This window comes from Polistes dominula, unplaced genomic scaffold, assembly GCF_049000335.1.
Source record: "Polistes dominula isolate Pdom_NZ unplaced genomic scaffold, Pdom_raw_medaka contig_37, whole genome shotgun sequence".
Classification (NCBI taxonomy): domain Eukaryota; kingdom Metazoa; phylum Arthropoda; class Insecta; order Hymenoptera; family Vespidae; genus Polistes; species Polistes dominula.
This window is the reverse complement of record NW_028301169.1, coordinates 3,383,233-3,408,186: the sequence shown is the minus strand read 5'-3', so window position 1 is coordinate 3,408,186 and position 24,954 is coordinate 3,383,233. Positions and strand designations below refer to the sequence as shown.

Here is a 24,954-nt window from a genome sequence, read left to right as displayed (position 1 = left end):
TTTCTCTTTCGTAGATATTTAATAAAAACGTTAGTCGTTTCCATTATAAACTCGTTTGAAGTAGAGACTCGACGTTGGTCGTTTGTAAGGCACGATAGTAATAACATTTTCTTCCAAATGAGGAAAATTGAAAAATTAATGAAAAGATAGTACAAAAAAAAGAAGAAGAACATAAAAAAAAATAAAAAAAAAAAAGAAAAAATAAATGAAATATATAGCGACGGTTCGTTTACTAATTGAATTTACGTTAAAGCTTATTTATGTAAAAGGAACAAATTTTATTAAATATCCTTGGAAAATATACAATTTTTGTCGAAATATTGCCAATATATAAACGTATTCATTTTATGCATTTATGCATTTATGCATTCATATACGTATACATTTACGTATATATGTATATATGTATGTTATGCGAGTGAGAGAATCGTGTAATTAATAATTAATAATTGTCTCTTGATTTTTTATTAAATTTCAGTTCGTTATCACAAGTAAATGAGCGATACCATAGTTATTTTATATGTACACACAGTTCTCAACGTTGTTTCAATATATTATACTACACAGTTATAATTAAAGTAACTGTAATGCAATAACCATAGAGAAACATGTCATCCGATTTTCGATAGAAAATAATATTATTAACGAACTTCGATAAATTTGACGGTAGTGAGATGGGGGGTTTGGTTTAGGGCGAATGAGGTAAATAAAAAAAATAAATAAATAAAAAAGAAAAAAGAAGAAAAAAAGTATAATACCGCACTATAAAGTTATTTAATAGAAAATATTAATCATCGTTGCTAATAATAATAATCGATATTAAGAGTGACAGATAATGTTACAGGAAACTCTAACGGCAACGAGCGCGTTAACGTTTTCTCTCTACGAAGGTTAAAATTATAATTTTAAATTTCACTCGTGATCTAGTAAGGCGATCTTAAAGTACGACGTTGGTGGTGCCTGCACCTTTCCCACTTTATTACGCTTAAACCCCTCAATATATACGCAAATTAGCCGAACGCGTCGGTGATAGATATTGAACTCGATTACATTGAAATTTCTCAAGAGGTTAGTATAGAGTATTCGGTTCAACGGCCGCTAAACACTACCGATTATCGATTTTCTCTGTAGTGTTCCTCTCTGATGGTGCCTACGGTGGCAAGTAGTAAGTACAAGTGAGGGGAAGGGAGGGGTCGACCTACGACTACGTTAAGGGTTTACGGGGGGGTGAAACTGAGGGGGATGATTTGCTCGGTATGATCGGAATTCGACGTATTTCCCAAAATTTCCAATGTTTCGATCTGGATATCGTATATCGAATCGCATAACATCGAAATCGTCATCGTTTATACAACAGAGAGAGAGAGAGAGAGAGAGAGAGAGAGAGAGAGAGAGAGAGAGGAGTGAATATCTTTGTATGTGTATGTGTGATATGAGAGAGAAATAGAAATCCTAAAGCAGTTTCGATAATAGCGAGTGAAATTCTATGGTAGTTTGGTAAACGATCTAGAACACTAGAAAACAAAGAGGTGTACTGGTGATGACGCGTAAAGAGGTCACGCGAAGTGACCTCCCTTAAAGACTCATCTCACATATACATACACATGTACATACATCTGAATTCCCTTTTCTTTTGTTATCTTCCTATTTCTTCTCTTTTGCTATTGCCTATATTCTTTATTTAAAGAGAATGTGTATTCTCTCTGTTTTCGTACCAATATATATATATATATATATATATATGTATGTGTGTGTAGGTAAAACGGTACTCTAACTTCCCTAACACAGACCACACGTATGTAAATGAATGCAAGCTATGCAACAGCCAATGGCATTACATTTAGTACGTTTACTTCGTGACTCTGACGTTTACTCTCTTTTCCTAACGTGTGGTAAAGACTCTCGGCTCTTTTCTACAACGTGACTACTTAAGTATGTATGTGTATGTTACATGACTTTTTATTTTTCAAGTGTGAGAATAATAAAAGTAAAAGGAACAAATATAGGTGAGACAAAAATGCATGTTGGATCGATCCGTTAAAAGTATCCGTTCTTGAGCATTTTATTATGCATTTTTAGTTCTTTTTTTTATTATTCATTGTATAGTCACGATAATATTTATAAGTTTGTTCTTTGTAATTATTTATGCAAATGTTGGTAAGTACAGTGGACTTAAGAGATAAGAAACACTTTGTAGGTTTTTTGAGTGCCACTTACCGATAAGATATTTTTCAAAAGTTCTTTCATGTAAATTATTTAATATTATTACACGTATGCTCGTTAAAGCGCAATTTATTACATCGAGGAACTTTTAAACAAAAACAAAATGATTTCTACTTTATCGACGATGTATGAAATGAAGACTATAATATATTTAGAAGTGATGTTTGTAGAGTATAGGTAAATTGTAATTATGATTATTATTATACTTTGATTATATCTATGTTCATTATCATAAATGTTAAATTGCAAATTCTGTAATTCTTTTATTTTTTTTTTATGGAAATGATAGGGGAATTTGATCATTATAGTAAATAGGTGAATTGTAATCATTTCTCTATTATTATGCTACGGCAATCTATGTTGGTTCTCACGAATCCTATATTACAAATTATGTAATTTTTTATTTTTTTTTAATGGAAATGATAGAGAATTTGGTCCTAGTAGTAAATAGGTGAATTGTAATAATGATTTCTCTATTATTATGTTTCCAGGATAGATGTTTGATAAATTACAAATTACATAAAATATGAATTAACAAAATTACGAATTTTATAATTTTTTATTAAAATTGTAATAATGATTTCTCTATTATTATACTTCGATAATCTATGTTCATTTTCACAGATACTTAATTAAAAATTTTGCAATTTTTAATTTTTTTTAATGGAGATAATAGATGATGATATAATTTGATCATTATAAAAGATAGGTAAATTGTAATAATAATTATTATATTTCGGCAATTAATGTTCGTTCTTACAAACCCTAAATTACAAATTACATAAATTATAAATGAATAAAAATCACAAATTTAGCAATTTATTTTATTTTCACGAATATGATAGAGAAATTTGATCATTTTAGAAAATAGGTAAATTCTAATAATAATTATTATACCTTGGCAATTAATGTACGTTCTCATAAACGATAAATTACAAATTACATATATTAAAAATGAATAAAAATCACAAATTTAGCAATTTATTTTATTTTCACGAATATGATAGAGAAATTTGATCATTTTAGAAAATAGGTAAATTCTAATAATAATTATTATACCTTGGCAATTAATGTACGTTCTCATAAACGATAAATTACAAATTACATATATTAAAAATGAATAAAAATCACAAATTTAGCAATTAATTTTGTTTTCATGAATATGATAGAGAAATTTGATCATCATAGAAAATAGGTAAGTTGTAATAATGATTTCTCTATTATTATTATTACTATTATTATTATTATTATTATTATTATTATTTTTATTATTATTATTATTATTATTATTATGTTTTAGCGATATATGTTAGTTTTCGCAAAGCCAAATGCAGAAAATGTATATCTAAGCGGCAACGCGTGTAACGCACGTATATAACGAACGAAACGTTCGTTTAACCACGTCGGAAAGTACACCACCACCGCGTTTCCGTTACCGCGTTTTCGTGGCTTTTACTCGGTTGCGTGTGCGTTCGTTCGTTCATTCGTTCGTTCAAGCTTGTACGAACTCTCCTATTCTCTTTTACTCTCTCTCTCTCTCTCTCTCTCTCTCTCTCTTTCTATGTTTCTGTGTGTTTATCACTGTAGGGTTTTACCTAGCATGCGTACATATTGGCAGAAGAAAGCTACGAATAAGCCCGTATTGCTTAACAGTGTGTATGTGTGTGTGTGTTCGAATAAATCATCAATTTAATTTTCTCTCTATTTCACAAATTTTGTTTTTATTCAAAAAGATTTTTATTATTTTTAATTAAAATTATTATTAGTCATCTACGTGATTGAATGAATGATTGACACGAACGATAGTTTAACTTAACCCTTTTAGTGCCGCGCGACGATATATCGTCATAAAAATCAGTTGCGAAAAGTGCCGACGACAATATATCGTTGCGTATGCGATGAGGTCCTTGTTTCCGCATTGCAAGACAGCTCTATCTTAAAATATATTTATAAAATGTTATTAGCGGTCTAATTTTATTGCAAAAGAATAAAAAAACAACATGTGTGCAGATCACACGTGTTAGAAGTGAAACCTTCAAAAAACTAACTTTCGAGAGAATGAAGAATATCAGGTGTAGTATAATTGTAGGGTTTATTTGTTATAATATTATTATCATAATATTATTATTATAATATTGCTACCACATTCGAAAATATATTGTACGTTTTATTAACATATAATACATAACATATTACACAGTAAGCAAGTTCTCAATTTGAAGAAATGAGATCAGTTGATTATTATTATTATTATTATTATTATTATTATTATTATTATTATTATTATTAATATTAATATTATTATTAACTGGCATAAGGAACTCGAAAGTTCATTGCCACAAATACCAAATCCCACCATTGTTCCCGTCCCTGAGCGCGATTATGGTAACTAAAATATGTATGGTAACTAAACACCTCTCTGCGTGCACGAAATGCACGAACGCGTTCCGTCGAACTCTTTGAAACTTCTCTAATATTTTCTTTCTGCAGATTTTCATGACACTGTTCGGTCTAAAGACACTTGAATCACAATTCACAATATCGTATTGCGAATCATCCGAATAGAAAATAAAAAATAATGTTACAAAAGTGATCTATTGAAATTATGCTTGTCTAGTATGAGTAGAAAGGATTAAGAAAGAAATATATTGATCGAAAGCTATTTAATGACTTACGATGATCGTTTTTACTAATCCTAACAGTGACGCGTTATTATCCGCATTAGAGATATTATTCTGCACATTTAATAACGCCTTCTGGCGTGCACGAAATGCACGAACACGTTCCGTTGAACTCAGGAAACTTAGTTATCGTGTTTTTCTGCTTAATTTCACACTTTTTTTCTAGTTTGAGGGATTTTTTATATTGTTAAACAGATATATAAAAAATAAAGTCTTCTGGCCTAATCGAAAAGCTATGATTAGGGAAAAATGAGAGAATTTAAAATGAGAAATAAAACACGTGATCGTACCTAATAGATGGTATAATAAAACATTATACGTTCGTTAAAGAAAAGCTTCCTTTCCTAAGAAACCATAGTTTATATATTAGAAATATAATGTCTATACAAAGTATATTAAGTACTATTACTACTTGGTACTATTATACTAGTACTTATACTATACGTTATACTATACTTATTCTATACTAAGTTAGTAGTACTTATACTAGCAGTACTACGAGTACTACTTAGTATACTAGTATTACTATATTTTGTATACTAGTACTACTAGTACTTAGTATACTAGTATTACTATATTTTGTATACTAGTACTACTAGTACTTAGTATACTAGTATTACTATATTTTGTATACTAGTACTACTAGTACTTAGTATACTAGTATTACTATATTTTGTATACTAGTACTACTAGTACTTAGTATAATAGTATACTAAGTAGTACTGGTATACGCGTTTCACGTTTCGCGTTATGCGTTTCATGTTAAGCGTCTAATGTTGGGTGTTTCGCGTTAAGCGTGTCTTGTTTGTAAACGAGGCTCTATTACGAGGCTCTTTCACGAGGCTCTTGTGTGGATCATTTTAAGTAATAAAATTGTTTCAATTTCAATTTCAATCTAACGTATTTACCGTACGATCAATTCGAAAACGTTGATAAATATAATAATAAAAATAATTAAAAAAAAAATTGATAAATATAATATCAATATAATTTTATATTATCTATATAATATCTATATATCTAATATTTATATTAATATAATATAAATATAATAATATTTGATAAAAATAATCGTATCATTAGAAATATTAACTTTTTCGATTTAATTTCAAACTCATTGTAGTTTTTTTTTTTCGTTTTTTTTTCCTTCTTCCCTTATTTCTTTTTTTTGGTTTCTTATTTTTTAACGACCTAAAACAAATATCTTCGTGAGACGATTCGAAATCGAAATAAAATTCTTTCAGTTGACATCGTCACGCGCGTGTAACTTTGAAATTTGCCGCTGCCCGAGTTGGAATATTTTTCAACTATCCCCCTGCCCCTGCCAGCTACCACCCTCTCCCACCCACCTTTCCTCCCTTCCTACTTGGGAGAAGAGCACATATTCGCTTCGGATGTTTTCACCCTCGACGACATTTTCTACATTCCTTTGAGAGACTTTTACATCGTTGTTTCCAAGCTTAGTATCATTTAATAACGTTTTCGAGAAAATATTTAACATTTCGCGTGTTCGTCATTTTTGTCTGTTTAATTAATTTCCATTTAAAATCCTGTTTCGAAAGATACAATTCGTGTTATTATTAAAACACTAGCGAAACGTTTTCTTTTTTAATTTTATATATAACTATATTTAAATATACATGTTATTACGACAATATGAGTATCGCGTTTATTTGCTTTATAACAAATAATTTTACCAAGCTAACAATTATTATTTTCATTTTCGATGGTTGAGTCTAATTATTCAAGACATTTATTATTTAAAATATAAGAAAAAATTCGATTTTATTCAATATTAATATTTGAAATAAAATTTTCAATCAATGGCACATATATTTTTACGTGTGTATTATTTCCACAATCAAACTTATTATAATATATATTATTTAAATCTAATTTTATAAAATTATTGTAATCCTTTAAATCAATGGAACATATTTTTGTTCTATTTAACTTTTTGTTGTGAAATGATAATGAAATAAAAAAAGAAAAAGCGAAAAAAAATCAATTCGAATGTTGTTGAAAATCAACGAAAAAAGAAAATTAAAAAAGGGGAAGGGTGGAGGTGGTAACAATCGAGATGAAAAATTCTTTGATAAAACCCAAAAGTCTCGTTCGAAGCCCTAACTCAAAGGCTCATAAATACATAGTCATTAATTACTTTACATAGTACGTACCAGGTGAATGCTGGGATACATATGATCGGCTCATTAATTTTCAGCGACGTTATATCGACTTTACGTCATAAGCTGCCATGATATTCCAAAATCCCGTTTTCTGCTAACGCAGAAATCCACGTTCACGTATATACATATATGTATGTATGTACGTGTATATTATACATACTCATACACACACATACACACATTTATATTCTATATATCTATAGACGTATATGTCCCGAACGAAAACCGCAAATCAAAATTGTGACCGACGGCAGCTAGAATTTCACGCTTACGGTAAAAACAATGGTCTACAGTAACAGAGAATTTGTTATTATTACAAATTTATATTACCTATCTCTCTCTCTCTCTCTCTCTCTCTGTATTCATTAAATTTGTATCAGACTAAATCGTAAACTATTCAACCAAGTTAATTAATTATCTTCAAGAATGATGGTATTACTTTGACAAAGTTGTGTTCTATCTTTCTCGAACATTTTTCAAAACTTTAAAAACAACAACTTTATTTTCTTCTCAAAAAAAAAATTGTCTATATTATCTCATTGATTTATTTATTAACTTTTAATTGGAATTTTTCTAAATAATAAACTTTTTTCCTTCGATTGAAACAGATTTTTAATTATTGTAATCATCTTATTTAATTCGATAAATTGAATTTTGGATACGTGGAATTAATTTCGATTAAAATAAAAATCATTTCGCAATACGTTATCATTTTAAAACACAATAATGAATAATATAAAACAAATCAAATTGTATATACACCAATTTTTTTACCTATTCGATCTCGTTAACACGTAGTATAAGTTTGATTTGAATTTTTTTTTTTATATACACCTTTATACAGTTTATTTTCTTTTTCCTAATGAGATTAAAACAAAAAAAAAACACAAAAGATATTTTAATATTTTTTATTACAAAAAAGAAACAAAATTATTTGCAACAATTTAACCCACAAAAATTTCATTCATACATAAATGAAGTAGTACAAGTTAATTAAAAACTAATTAGAATGCAATGTTTAATTATGAAGAGAACAAAAAAAAATGTTTAGAAACAACGAACATCGTTGTAGAATCTTTTTAACTGACTGACTGACCGAAAACTCGTTTCAGTTTAGAAAATATAAAAAAAAAAAAAAAACATGTGATGGTAAAATGAATTCTCATTCTTTTTTTTTTCTTTTTTTTTTCCTCTCGAATTAGTCGGATGGCCGAGTCTAGGTATCCGAGTAACGAGAAAATGGCAGATACACGAGGATGTTGACGTAACGAGATCGGACGGAGACATATTTGCTTTATTGCACGACGGATTACAACTCACTCGTAATTCTACTCTCCCACACACATATTTTATCACATACACACTGTCTCACACTCTCTCTTAATTCCTATCCTTCTCTTTCTCATATAGATACGCATAAACGTACATAAACGTGCGTGTACATACACGTAAACACACACATACACACACACACATATATATATATATATATATACATTCTCCTCATAGATCCATTGTAATCTGATATGAATTATCATCGAATGAATTGTGGGTGCGAATCGAACAATGCAGGAAATCCTTCGAAAACGGATTATTAACAATGCATTATATTATTATCGTTCGATCTTTCGAATTCCTTATGGGAAAACTTTTCGAGAAATATAATCGAGATTATACAATCATGACAATAAGTATACAACAACAACAACGACAACAACAACAATAGGCGTGTCCTAAATTGAAGAACAATATCGAATAGATATCAAACTTTGATTTAAGTAAGATTATTATTAATCGAGAGAAAATAATGGGATTGTATCAATTATTTATGATTCATTGTAAGTTAATAAGTTTTTTTTTTTTTTTTTTTTAGAAAAGTTCTATGTCCTATCTTTTTGTTTATATTTATGCTCACGTCATCGTTGGAAATATTTTCATGATTTTCTTTGGATAAATGAGAATTCTTTAAAGAAATGAAATAAATAAAAGGGAAAAAATAAAGTTTCGATCGTATTTCTTTTTTTTTATCGTATCTATTTTTTATCTTTTTTTATCACTCACGTATAAGCGTGTATTCGTGTATGTATTTGTGTGTGTGTGTGTGTGTGTGTGTATAGACAAATTTTCTTTAAAAAGTATCGAACGTTGTAAGGGAAACGTGGAATGATAAAGGAGGCAAAGCATGCCCCGTCGAAAACGTCGGAACTTTTATGATATTTTCTTGGTATTTCTTCGAAACCATGGCATCCATAAATTTTGTCCAATTTTAATATTTTCTTCCTGGAAGTTTAAAAAAAAGTTGTCCCGAAAGAGAAAGGGAAAAAGGAGAAGGGGAACCCTTTTTAAAAAGTAGAATCGTTCTTTCTTCATTATAAACACTTATATATATATAGTTGATATATTCATTCGATTAAATAAATAATCTAGAGATAAATATTTAACATATATTTATAATCAAATATTATAATATAAATAATATAAATTGATCAGTATTAAAACAATTAATATTTTAAAAATAGATGATTAATTTTTTTACAACGAAATCAAATATTTCTAATGCTAAGAAGATATATTTTTGATTTCATTTGAACATAATCCTTGTTTAATTATAAAAACAAATTATTTAACTTAAATATTATTATATATTTATTTTAATAATTATTTAAAATGATCGTATATATTCACAAATACTGATTAATTTCTTAATCAAATACTAATAAATAAATATCTATAATTACTACTAATAAATAAATACTAATAATTAAATATCAAATTACTATGATTATTTTATTATTATTACTACTATTACTATTTTTACTACTATTAATTTTATTATTAATTCTATAATTAAGTATCAAATATTAATTAAATAAATATCATTATGTAATACATCTTGAATACATCTTATTGAAGAAAAATAATTTAAAATAACTTAAAATAATTTTTTACGATAAGTTTAAATTTAAACAAAAAATATTGAAAAATATTCCTTTTATTAACTAAAACATAAAACGTACCATCGAAGAGTGAAAATGATCAAACAACATTTCCTCGTATATTATAGTTTAGTATCGTTCGATTCTCCCCCATTCCCCTTTGATATAATCTAATCGTCACTAATAAAGATCACTTTTAATTCTCACCCTTTCTTTTTCTCTTTTTCTTTTTATTTTGAAAGCTATTGAGTTCGTAGTGCAAACGTCGAATCTTTTACCAATCGTATAACCCCTTTTCACCTTCACCCACACGCACACTCTCATATAGATATACTATACTTGTATATGTACAATAATATATATGTATAAAATGTATATATATATACCTACCTACCTATGCCGTCAATAACGGCATACACGTTATTTGAAATGAAATTGCACTCGATCGAATATCGTGTCAATGGATGGAGTCGATCAAAGAGTTTGAAATCGTTGCAAATATTACCATATTTTTGTTTTTCTACTTTATTTATTTTTTCTTCACTTCCGTTTCTTTTTTATTCTTTTATTTTTTTTTTGTGTTCCTTTCACTGTACAAAATCATAGAAAAAATGTAACGCGATTCGTTTTCATTCGAACGTTTATTTTATAATACTTACAATTTAAATCTTTCCCCTCATTCCCCTTTTTCTCTTTCCTATAAAATTTTCGTATCGTTAATAAACTTTATCTACGATTTATCATCATTGAAAAATAATCTTGTATCGTTGTTTTAAAAGCGATTAAATTATAAAACATTATGAACGGTTTATATCTTTCTTTCTTTCTTTGGATTTGAAAGAAAAGCTCTTTCGAGTGAATTAATTTGATTTTTCTTCATTTTGTTACATTTCATATCTATTGTATATATATATTATTGGATATATTTTATGTATTGGTGATGCGTAAGATATGTGCGATCAAACCGAGAAGTGAAATGATGAAATTACGTTCGGTTCCGATTGAAGCAGACGATTCAAACGTATCTATCCATTTTCATGAGATACGGAAAAAAGAGACAGAGAGAGAAAGAGAGAGTGAGAGATTGTGAAAGAGTGAGAGAAATAAAGCTTTGGAAAAGCTTTGGACACATTTTTTACTAGCTACGCGAAACGTCGACGTTAATCTTGGTATAAAGTGTAGAAACGCGCCGACGCCGATACTCGTAAATCTTCGCGAAAGCATTCGGTGAACGAAACAAAACAAAAAATTTATATATTTTTATATATATATACGTATAAAAAATAGCCTCAAAAAAGTTAGGAAAAAAAAGCAAAAAGAAAAAGCAAACCAAAATAGCCCCAAAAAAAGAAAAAGAAAAAGAAAAAGAAAAAGAAAAAGCAAACAAAAATATCCAAAAAAAAAAGAACAAAAAATAAACAAAAACAAATATAAATATAAAAATATACAAAAAGTAACGAAACAAGTGTAAAAGAAGTGTTGATGCAGAAAATATTGTCGAAAAAAGGGACAATCCAACGCGATAGAGTGAAACGAAGAAATATCACCAAAAATAGAGATAAATATAGTAAAGTTACTAGAATGAGAGAGAGAGAGAGAGAGAGAGAGAGAGAGAGAGAGAGAGAGAGAGAGAGAGAGAGATTGTGAAATCAAAATCATCAGGTAGAAAGAAAAAGAAATAAAAATCACGTGGGTGGAATAAAGGGTGGGAGATAGGTGAGGTGGGAAGGGGGGAATGAAAAAAGGACAGAGGAAGGTAACAAAAAAAAAACAGAAAAAAACAATAGGATAAAAAATTGTTCGTCCACTCGGAAAGTGGTGAACGAACGAACGTCCGGAAAAACAATGGTGGCAGGTGTCTTTTCCGAATGCCGCCAACTGTTTTTTGTGACACTCTAATGCGTATCGATGGAAGGAAAGGGTTGGTGGTATCGTCAGGATGCAGAACGTTTCTTTCACGAATACAACGATGATCAAACCTACCCGAGATTAATGTCTTTTACTCGAAGTTGAAAAATCGTGAGCGATGTATTGCAACGGTTTGTCATAAAAAAAGAAAAAAAAAAGAAAAATAGATAATAAAGAAAAAAAAATGAAAAGACAAATATAAAAAGGTAGAAGAAGAAAAAATAAAGAAAGTAGAAAAAGTAGAAAAAATATAGTAGATAAATAAATGTAATGAAAGATTGATGACGTTAAAGTTTTCTCAACGTTCTTCTCGTTTCACTTCATATTCATTAATAATTAATTCGATTAATTAATGTACATTCAATGCATAATGTTACGATTAAAAATAATAAAATAAGAGAGAGAGAATGATAAAGAAAGAAAGAAAGGAATAATGTATGATATAAAAGTTGTGAGAAGAGAAATGTGCAAAAAATAATTTATGTTTTGTCATAATTTCATATTGTCGTATTTTTATATAGAAATAATGGGCGTATTAATTTATTCCAAAGTTAAAAATTGATCGAAGTACGTAAAAATATAAATCCCATACTTAATACGTTATTACCGTCATTATTAATATTAATATTATTATTATTATTATTATTATAATCTCGTCCATTGTATTTTTCTTCTTTCTCATTCTTTTTCTCATATGTTTATACATTATTTATATATTATTCAATAACGATAGTTTTTACAATTCTTTTTGTTTCGTTCAAGCACAAAAGTTATTACTCGTGTATATTTTTGTAAAAAGAAAAAGATTCGATTTTCGTTCGTTGTTATATTTTCTCGCTTCTACGCAATATGTGTATATGCGTGAGTGTGAATGAGTGGGTTTTTTTTTTTTTTACATGAATCGATGTTTCGACAGTTTATTATCCGTTCTAGGATCGAAAGGATCAACATGCCCGTAGATATATCCCAACTCGATTTAATGCGTTTCGTCGATGCGTTAATCCCGCCTCCGGGCATGTTTCAAATCTAATATCGTTGAGAAAATCCCATTTTCAAACATATTTCACGCAGGTAAATACGCAATCTTTATTTTACTTCTATATTGATTTTTTTTTGTTTGTTTCCCCTATTTTATTTTTTGTTTTTATATTTTTACTTTTTAACTTTTTACGCAACATACGTTAATTATTCAGAGAAATATCCCGAAAAAGTATAATATATACAAAATTTAATTACTTTCTTTATTATTATTATTATTATTATTATTATTATTATTATTATTATTATTATTAATTAATTGTTGAATAACGAGTTATTACATATTTATGAAATAATAAATTTTTAAAAAATGAGAAAAAAATAAAGACAAAGTTACATTTTATATAATTTTTTAAAACAATTCATACTTACATAACGTAACGTTGCACAAGATCAAAGACTAACCGTAGTTTCTGCTTTTAAATTGCTATCGAAAAAAAAAAAAATAAAAAGCAAAAAAAAAAAAGAAACAGAAAGAAACAAAACAAAAACATTGAAATGAAATAATCCTTATTTGTGTATTTTCGATTAATTTTATTTCTTATCAATTGTATTTCTTAAATTGTAATTATTCTTACTATTTGAAGAAAACAATTAAGTATTTACGAGAAAAAATCAATTTTAAATAGGGTGAAAAGAAAGAAGAAGTAAAAAAAGAAAGAAAAACAAGTGTGTTTTTTATTATTTTTTGCTATTTCCTTTAAAAATGTTAAGTTCTGTAAAATGTTAAGTTGGCAAGATCAAAGACTACCTCTTAGCTTTGCTTTTAAATTGCGATCATACGACATTAAAAAAGAGAAAAAAAAATAGTAGAGAAAAACAGAGAAAGAGAGAGAGAGAGAGAGAGAGGGAGAGAGAGAGAGAGAGAGAGGGAGAGAGGGAGAGAGAGAGAGAAATCTTGTGCTCGTTAAATCGTTTCAGCTCGTTTACAACGTTACGAGAACGACGACGGAACTCGTTACATTTACGTTACGATCCCGGAAAAGGTGATTCTGTTGTTACCGATGTCGTTTAAAAACTACGATGATCTTCAAAAACAATTGCCAAAGTACGAGACCTCAAAGGAAAACATTTGACTTAATTTTATGTTGATTTATAATTTTATTATTTTTGTTTCACATATAAAAGCATACTTGATTCCAATTTGTACTATTCACCCTACCCCCTAGCCCCTGTTAAAATACACTACCCATATGTATCAATAATTATGATATTAACTTTGCACTCGAGCGGCGCCAAATTAGCTCCCGGCAGATTTAATTGGCAAGTCGAACAGCGCTGATACGGCGCCCGAATAATTTAAGGGTCTTTTGTTACTTTATCTGCTTATTTACGATGTGTGATAAGATATTTCTGTTAAGATATACTTAAAGATAATACTTAAAGGGCCGAAAAGGGACTGTTAGGTTTGCTCTGATCGTAATACGCCTGGAGGTAGACGGGAAGTAACATATTGTAATACGTGTCCTGATAAACACCTAGGATGCATATTGGGTATTGTTTTACGAAATATCATACAAAAACTAATTACAGAGTAAAATATTTCTCCAATTTTGTTGTTTTTGATATAAAAATAAATAAATTGGTGAAATTTGATTATTTGTATACGTGTGTAAGTTTATAAATGACTTTAAGGTACATGTAAAATGTTTCCTTAATTTGGCCAAAATTGTCTCAAGTGCAAAGGGTTAAATTAATTAATTATAAATGGAAAATTATAGATAACATTGATCCTATGATTTGTTTAATATTATTCTTATAAATAATAAAATAAATTATTATGATTTGTTTAAAACATTGTTGATAATTATCGGCATATTTATATGACCCAAAAAAAATATATATTTTGTGTTTTGGATAATTTGTTGTTTCTATTTTAAATTTTTATTTAAAAAATATGTTTCAACGATCAAGCGAATTTCAAGAAGCTAGATTTAAAAGGAAAAATCCTTTATTTCGAAATTGGATGCAGATGGGGTTCGAAAGGAAGCTAGAAATAAGGGTGGTCATACCCTTAGAGGCAAAAACCCTAGTCGAATGTATGTAAACAAGCAAAGTGGTTGGATAGTGTAAACTCGCTAAGAAAATATTGAATGCTGAAGGGCTGAAGGACTGAAGGGCCAAGGACTAAGAATGTCATTGAAATTGATTTCTTTTCCTTCTTCTTTTTCTTTATATACAATATATTATTTGAAATAGGTATTGAAAAAAAATCTTTTTTTTTTAAAGACACATATATTATTTTATGAATTATTTCCAAATATTTTGTTTATTTTGAAATAAATAAATATATGCTATTTTAAAAATAACATCATTTACATATTTGATATTTAATGTGATACAAAGATTTCGTGCAATCAGTATAATAAATTATAGAATAAATTATAGTTAATTATAAATCTTGAAATAAAACTATGCTAACAATTCAACCGACAGGTAGCAAATAAAAAAGTTTACATAATCAGTGACCTTGATATATACAGTTACATTAAACTGTTTTTCTTTTTTTTGGTTGCTTACTTAATAAAAAAGCTCAATATATATAATAAAATATATATAATAAAATATATATTATAATATAAAAAATAAAGCTCAATAATTATAGTACATTCATAATATTATAATAAATTTTAATTAACATATGCACGATACTTTAGCAATATTTAAATTTATTAAAACTAAATTTAGTAATATTAAATTTAATCTTTACAAAAGGGGTTACTTTTTCTTATTTATATAAATAGATTAATAATTTTTGTTTATATGGTAATAAAACAATTTTAATTTTAATTAACAAAAGAAATTATAAATTTTTTTGAATCCTTAAAAAAGAAGGTGACCTTGATAAAAGAATTATTTTACTATTACACGTGTATCATATAAAAGTAGAGTATAACTTTTTTTAAAGACTTTTCTCACATAAAACCATAAATAACGGAGATATTTAAAAGTTCCAATTTAAATGTCCTAACTTGTACGTACCATCACACACACATTTATATATGTATATATATATATATACATGATATATGACATTCAGGAGGGATACCATTTTTTACCTTTTTAGAAATATATAGAGATTACTACAGCTATAACAAAAAAAAAAAAAAAGAAAAAAGATAGAAAAATGATATTATTCTCAAAATACAGGTAAAATTTCGATCAATTTTTTGATTAAAACTAGTCAAAAAGTCTTAAGTATGGCAAGATTAGAATCAACAAGAACGATCAGATAAGGAAGAGAAAGAAAGCATGTAAATTACCTAAGAATATTTCTGAGAACTGATTTTACTTCTTTTTTTTTTTCTTCTTTTACTTTTTTGTCCCTTATTCGACAGGACCCCAAATGAATCTCAGAATTTCTCTTAAATTCCAACCCATGCGGAAATCTTTCTATTTTCTTTTCCTCTTTCATTTAAAATTTCGAATAAAAAAAAAAAAAAGAAAGAGAAAATGAGAGAGAAAAAGAAAAAGGAAATGTGAAAAAAAGAATGAGACCAAGAGAAAACAGAGAAGAGGAAGAGAAAGATAGAAAATTGAGAGAGAAAAAAAAGAAAAAGCAAAGAAGAGACAGAGAGAGAGAGAGAGAGAGAAAGAAAAATGAGAGAGAAATAGAAAGTAGAGGGGAAGAAAGAAAGAGAAAGAAAAATATGAGAAAAAAAAGAAAGATAGAAAGAGACAAAAAAATCACGAGAGAGGAAGATAGAGAAAGAGGGAGAGAGAGAGAGAGAGAGAGAGAGAGAGAGAGAGAGAGAGAATACTTTTTATTCGTGAGTAACTTTCGGTTTACCTACTCCGCAGAATCGAAACGAGAAAAGTCCGTTCTCACCGTACGAAAGGAAAAGTCCATCGTAGAAGAGGATCCTCAGAGTTGGAAGGGACCAAGTCCAAAGACGAGGCAAATAAGATTCAAGCGAATCTACGGTTACGTCTCTATAGCTTAAAAGCACCCTCACTTCCACCCCCTACCCATTCCCAATCCTCCTTTAGTTTCCTTCAAAGATTCTTTCTTCTTCTTCTTTCTTTTTTTTCCTTTCCGTTCTCTCTCTCTCTTTTTTCTTATTTTTTTTTTTACATCGACTCGGAAAAGTCCAACTTTTCCGAATGAGTTTGTTCTATTTGAATTTCGTTATTAATATTCAATCATATAACTTTTGTCTGTATGTATGTATGTATGTATGACTTTTTATCGATGTTAACTTTTGTTATGTTTCTATCGACAGGTATTCGAAATTCATTATTTACTTAATTAGGTTTGTTATATGAAACGATTAAAAGCAAATACGATTGAGTTCAAAAAATCAAACATCGAGAAAATTAATGTTTTTTTTTGTTAACACGTATTGTACATAGGTTTTTTTTTTATATTGTTTGGTTTAATAATTTCATCAGGAAAGTATATATAATCTCTTTTTTTTTTAAAGAGTACGGCTCTTCAACAAAACAAGAATACGTATGCTACGTGCAAATGAAAACGTAAATATTTGATTGGTATTAAAACTTTCATATATCGGTAAGTAAATAAAAATTAAAGAAATAAAAATAACGAAGTACCAAGTAAATTCTTTAAATAGATAAACAATATATGTCATTTGTATCATTAAAATTTATAAACAAAAATCAAAAAATATCAAACACAATGGATTTAATCATAATTGATCTCCGAACGAAGTTACATATTAACTTCCCAATTTTTTTTTTTTATTATTTTATTTCGATAATATTTAATATTTGTAAAAACGAAAATCGACAATTGTAATAAAACATTTATATATTTTTGTGATCATAAGAATGGTAAATAATGCATCGATATGTTTCATTATATTGACATTTGTTTGAAATACATATTTTTTTAAATATAATATCTTTGTTCGAATCTTAATAAATATTATCTTAGTACATAAAACGATTGGACGATATATTTCAATTTATATTTCCATGCTACCTAGAAATACGTAATGTATACATAAATATATATATACATATATATATATAAATATATGTATATGTATATATTATATATATTGTTGAATGTACATGTTTCACATTCGAGTAACATTTGCATTTGGTACTCGTGACCGAAGCGTATTACCGCATTAAACGTGGATGCTATTACAGGCCATTATCTTATATTGCGTGTAATGTACAACGTAATTTCTAAAAGGCTTTACTCCACCGATGCGTGTACGCCTGGCAACGCGAATAAATGCGGCTTATCATAGCGAAAATTAACACGATTTTCACACTGAACTTGTATGACTCGATCAAATTTACGATTAACTTTTATTCCCATATCTATGTTTAATATCATACATGATTGAGATTGATACGGACTAATTTCGCAATGTTCATTATCGCGATGATATATATGACACGATTTAAATCATTCTTATTAAACTAAATATCATACATATATACATACAAAAATATACTTTATATAAGTACTATATTCTTTGTTTAATAAGAATAATTTTTATTACTCGATAAATGATATGTTAAATGATGTAATTTATAAATAATAGAATATATAATTTAATAAAATATATAATCTATATAAATATGATACTTTGTTTAATAAGAATAATTTAATTAATTATTAAATAATAAATGATTTAATTTATGTACGTATAATACTTTGTTTATTAAGAATGATTTAATTATTAATTACAATTATAATTCTTGTAATTTACGTATAGATTATTTAAAATAATATGAAAGAAATAATAAATAATTTTCTGAGAAAAATTTTTTTATTTTACATTATTACCATAATTTATTCAATTAATATCACGTGGTTTGTTTCTTTAAACGAAAAAAACATCCAATGAAACTCTTTCTCTCCAGCTATATATATTCCAACTGGTAAATTAAAAAACATTGTTTCCCCGTGATCACGTATGTTCCTGAACACGTGCTCGAAATATACAGGGCCGTAAGCTGTCCGATTTATTCTCGAATTTGAATAACGCGAAGGCAATAACTGTCTACCGTGCCGATATTACAAATTTGTTTCGATGATATGTCGTTGCGATATGTGTATCTAAATAACGACGAGAATTTCGTCTACTAAATAATAAATAAATAAAATAAATAACAAAAATATATATGTAGACACGCATACACATATATGTAAAAAAATAAAATAAAACGAAAAAAAAACAAACAAAAAGTACGATAAAGAGAGAAGGAGAATGGAAGAGATGGGGATGGGGTAGTAGAGGCGGGGGGTTTAAGGGGATGGGAAGGGTTTGTAGAGGGAGAAAACAAATTTACACTTTCAACGTCGATGTCCTACTCTATACTCGTACGATATTTTAATTGGCACGATTTGATTATTAACCCATCTCTCTCTCGTTTCGATCATATTTATTACGAAAATATATATTATTTGAGTAAATATATATTTCGTCGGTATAGATCACGTTTGTCAAAGAATACGACTGATTTTTATCGAAACGCAATGATTGTGTATGATCTTCTATTTAATGCGATGAACAAATTCACGATCGGCAAATAAATCGGAGAGGAGGGGTGGTATCGAATGTTTAATTACTCCCAAAATTATGTTCAATTTCCCGCGGCTAACAATAAGTCATTAATTAACACGATAACGTACTGAATTTTCTCATGCGTAATGTGCGTATCATAATTTGACAATTTTATAATCTCTTTTTCTTTTTACAAGCTGGTAGAAAGAATTTGATAATAATTTTCTCTTTTTTTCTTCTCCTTATGAACTATTGGAAAAATTTTATATTTCATTTATCGTTACTTGGTTTCTTTTACACTGAACAAATTAGTATTATTCTTCGGTTAAATTATGTAGGAAAGTGATTAAAACTATTTTTACATATACAATACTTTATATATATACTACGCATTTCTGTGGCTTTGTTAAAGAATGTTGATTTAATATAATTCTAAACTATTTAGTAAATTATAACAACACACAAAATAATATCACAATTAGGATGGAATACATAAAATAATAATACACGAAAAAATATAAAAAGTAAGGTTATTTATGTCTTATATCGAAATAATTGAATTGCAATACAGCACCATCTATCGAAAACTTACAGTACCTAAAGACTGAGGTAACCTCTAAATAATAAATCCTTAAATTACACAATATAAAATATAAAAACAATCGCGATAAAAACTATCCTATGTACTAAGTTGAAAAAAAATCATGCAAAATAAATAATATAAATAATATAAATATAAAAATATATAAAAAAAAAATAAATAATATAAATAATATAAATATAAAAATATATAAAAAAAAAAATAAATAACATAAATAATAAATAAAATTTCATTAAGATCGGTTCGGTAGTTTCAAAGTTCATTGAAAACCAACAATGTGACACTGAATTTTTATATATATACTGTTAAAGAATTCTTTAAGATTGAAACAATTCTACGATTAATTACCAATTTAAGAACATAAAAGAATATTTGTCAGAAAAGTAGAATAAAAATATCAAAAATTGTTTCTTCATACATTTCTAGTGTCTTCGAGGAATTCGCAATTCAAAAACATGCAAAAACAACCACCGTCGGAATAGATAAGTCATTTGGGTTAACTACTGCAAAAGTAGTCATCCAGCAAACTGTTCTGAATGTTCTGCATTGTTCAATTAGCTATAAGTAATCAAAAAAATCCACCGCAAGTACGAACTTTCAACAACCAATCAAATTACTACACAGATCTATCTCTCTCTTTGATAATTGTTGATGCAGCTAATACTTCAACTACTAATTTACTAGAGTAATGTTTAACAGTAATGTAATACCTTATGCTATATAAAACTAATGTTCACTTTTTTCAAACAACTGACAATGAATGACAGATTTGCAAGATATGTTACGAAATTTGAGAAATTTTCTGATTTTTGCAGACACAATAAACTATCTAAAAATGAATCTTAAATCCTTGTATATATATGTTAAAATACATTTAATATATATTTATTAACAAAAATAATATTAACACTTTAATGGCCGCTCACACAACATGTGTGTGATAGCAGGAACATTGGCCGTTATTTTATATTTATAACTTTATATAATATATTTAAAATTATATATAAAATTAAATTTGTTGTTAAATTGTTATTTTTTTTTTTTAATTTTTTCGTGTGAATGGCAATAAAGTTTTTTTAAAATTAATTCTTGAAAAATATTACCGGGCCCCTGACGACGTTTGACTGCGTACACGCATGTGCGGCCATTAAAGTGTTAATAAAAATTATAATAAAAATAAACATATATTAATGAATAAGAATGATTCCAAATATTCATAATTCTCAAATATTATTATTATATTTTCACCAAAGTAATTGGTATGTGTTGATATTTCATCATGTGAATCTTGATAATTTCCAATTTCACTTTTTCGCACTAACATATATCTATATATATCTGAATCATATTCATGACTCATTGTTTATTCACGAAAATTATTCAAAGTCAATTGAGAATGCAAATTTACGAACACATTAAAATATTATAGTAGAAAAATAAAACAGAAACAAAGAGGTGAAAATAAATTAATTTATCCATTCGATTAGAGAGTTTTATCGAAGAGAAGATAAAAAAAAAAAAAAATTATGAAAAAGAGACGTAGAGAAAAATCTTTTTCTCTTTTTTTCTTTTTTTTCCTTCATGTCAGTGGACACGAAAATTACGAGAGCCATTAAAGATCCCTAAAAGGATACGCCGAAGGAAACGTCACGGGGCGTCGTTCAAAGTTTACGATCGCCAACGTTGCTTCCCGTTCCGCTTCCGTTCCGTCTATATTCCGCATCTCTGCGTCCTCTTTACGGCCCTTCTAAAATACCCTTTAGTTCGAACCTTCGGCGGTACGGGGGGCTGAGGAGGAGGGGGATACTCTAACCTGAAAGATTTATCGCGAACAAGCTGATATGAAAATGAAATAAGTTACTTATTTTTCCGATGACATAATTATGTAATTAAAAAAAAAATAAAAAAAATAAAACTTTCTTTGAAGTTGCTTCCTCATGTTTTCATCCCCCCTTTATTTATTAGGTTGATTTTTTCAACACATATATTTATTATTTATTTATTTATTATTTTATATTTTATATGTATTTAAATATATGCAAAACATTATTACATATATATGCATAAAATTAATATCTAAAGAAAAATATGTTTTTTGTGAAAAAAAAAATAATAAAATAAATTTATATTAAATAAAATATTGTCGAAGTATTAGAAATCAATAACGAAATGAATTATAAAGTAAAATATTTAATTTACAGTATATTATATGTATTTATTATTATTATTATTATTTGCAAATATATAGATATATATTTATATTAAAAATATATATGTGTGTGTATATTATTTTATATTTTATATTTTATATTTTATATATGTATATGTAAATATATGTAAAAAATATTACATGTGTGCGCATAAGATAATATCTAAAAGAAATATTTTTTTTTTGTAAAAACAGAAAATAAAATAATAAATTTATTCGAATAAAATTTGAATTCGGTCATTTTTTTATTTCCATATTGTCAAAGTAATAGAAATCCATAACTAAATTAATTATAAAGTAAAATATTTAATTTACAGTATACATATATTATTATTATTATTATTATTATTATTATTATTATTATTATTATTTGCAAATTCTTGAGATATATATTCTCTTCATTCTCTCATTCTTTATGTTTTCGTTGAATCTATCAAGGAGTACGGATTTAGTATTAAACAAATTTACAAAGATACCACTCAGTTTCAATTGGCCCCGTATTCGTTAATAATTTTTAATGGCTCGTGTACATGGCTGAAATACATCGTTGAAAATTTGACGGTACTTCTCCATTTGAGTGCGTATCCAACATTCGATTTCGACATACAGGAACCTCTACCTGTGTCACTTCGATTCGATAGTCATTCGATAGCCACTCGATATACCTACTATCCAATCAAATTTAGCCCGGGAAAGTAATCGGTACGATAATAGCATATGTAAAGTGATCCATCGAATATGTAATATTCATGTCCTTTGTTGGATATAACGTAACAGTAAAGTTGATTTTCAATGACTCTTAGCGCATGTTGCGTTAAATAAAAATAATATTGTAAAAGGACCAAAAAGAAAAAAAAAGAATAATATTCTGATTTGAAATTAAGAAATTTCTATTTTATTGCCGTAAATATTCAAAATTCTATTATCAATGATGGTAATGGGGTTGAAATACAAAAAAAAAATAAAACATATTATATTTGATGAACCGATAATACATTATTTAAATAACATAAAGATAATTTTATATTTAATTTTTAAAGCAAAAAAAAATGAAAAAAAAATAAATAAATAAACAATAGGATTGGAAATGATAGAAAATAAAGAAAAATATGATTCGGAAATCTGTCCAGTCATTTTTATAAACGTTAAATCGATTTGTTCGTAAAAATTAGAGATTCCTTTAACAAGAGGTACACGTTCAAAGCTCAATAATAAGGTAAATTAATAATTTTGGCATATTGCCAAGAAAGAAAAAGCTTGGGAATGAAGAAGAGTCCACCGAACGGAACAGCTTTCTTACGATTCTCTAGGCGAAACTTAAAGAAAGGTTTCGCTTCGTTGATTCTTCGTTTCGAAAGACTTTCTTACTCGTAGATAGAACGATTCTCACTCGTTCCAATATATATATATATATATTATATATTACATATATGTACACAGAGACATGTAACTTGGGATAGAGATCGAGTTTTACGAACGGTATTATTCGATGTATATACCTATACTTTCCGTTCTCGAATACTAATTACATTATTTATACATGTAGGTCAGAGATTTTGCATTTCTAACGACATAACGATATATACCAGTATTACATTTTCATATCGTTTGTTTTAAACATTCTCCCTAATGTTTTATTACGCATTTAGATATTTACAAGAGAATTCTCAATAATTTATCATACGTACAAATTCTACATATTATACAGGATTACATTATTCAGACAGGTGTTAGAGAATTTATATTTACATTTATAGAAAAAAAAATAAAATAAAAAAAAATAAATTGTAAAAAAAGAATAACGTTTCTTTGTCATTTCAAGTATATTATAAACGTTATAATCAAAATTTTCAAACTACGTAAGAATGTTATTAGGCATTATGATTGTTTTATTATTTATTCATAATAGAAATTTTTGATTATGCATATTGATAAACGTGATTTCGAATAAACCGCATAATTGTATATGAAATTTTCGAATAATACGCGTATGACAAACAATATGACAATTTGGTACGATACAACTAGGAAATCATGTTATAAAATTAAATAAATCTTCTGTAAATATTAAATTAATTATAATCATGGAATAAATTATAATTAAATTAATTACTGTTATTTACTTACAATTAGTATAATCTTTTTATTCAGATAACAAAGATTTGAAATTATTTGTTTTATTATTTTCAGTTTGTTGAGGTGCTATGTCATCCTCACAGTTCGACTGATAGCAAAAGACTAATCGTACGTAGGTGAAATAAGTCACGCGGGTCTAACAACGAAATGTAAACATTACAATGAACAATGTTTACAAAAGCGTCAACGAAAAATAAACTTTTTAAAAATAATAGTTAAATAGAATATCTTTATATATAAAAATTCAGTGTCACATTTTTGGTTTCCAATAAATTCTGAAACTACTGAACCGATCTTAATGGATTATGTTTTATTATTTGTGCTATTCATTATTATTATATTTTTTTTATATTTTTATATTTATATTATTTATTTTGTATGATTTTTTTCAACTTAGTACATAGGATAGTTTTTATCGCGATTATTTTTATATTTTATATTGTGTAATTTAAGGATTTATTATTTAGAGGTTATCTAGGTACCTAGATACGGTAAGTTTTCAATAGATGGCGCTGTATTACAATTCAATTATTTCGATATATTCACTT

The 24,954-nt window shown here is 27.2% G+C and overlaps 1 protein-coding gene across 1 annotated transcript in view; it reads right to left on the bottom strand.

Moving 5' to 3' along the window:
* The window catches only part of rho-6 (serine protease rhomboid 6), a 151,159-nt gene that overhangs the window by 13,870 nt on the left and 112,335 nt on the right, over positions 1–24,954 (bottom strand). The window lies entirely within an intron of this gene.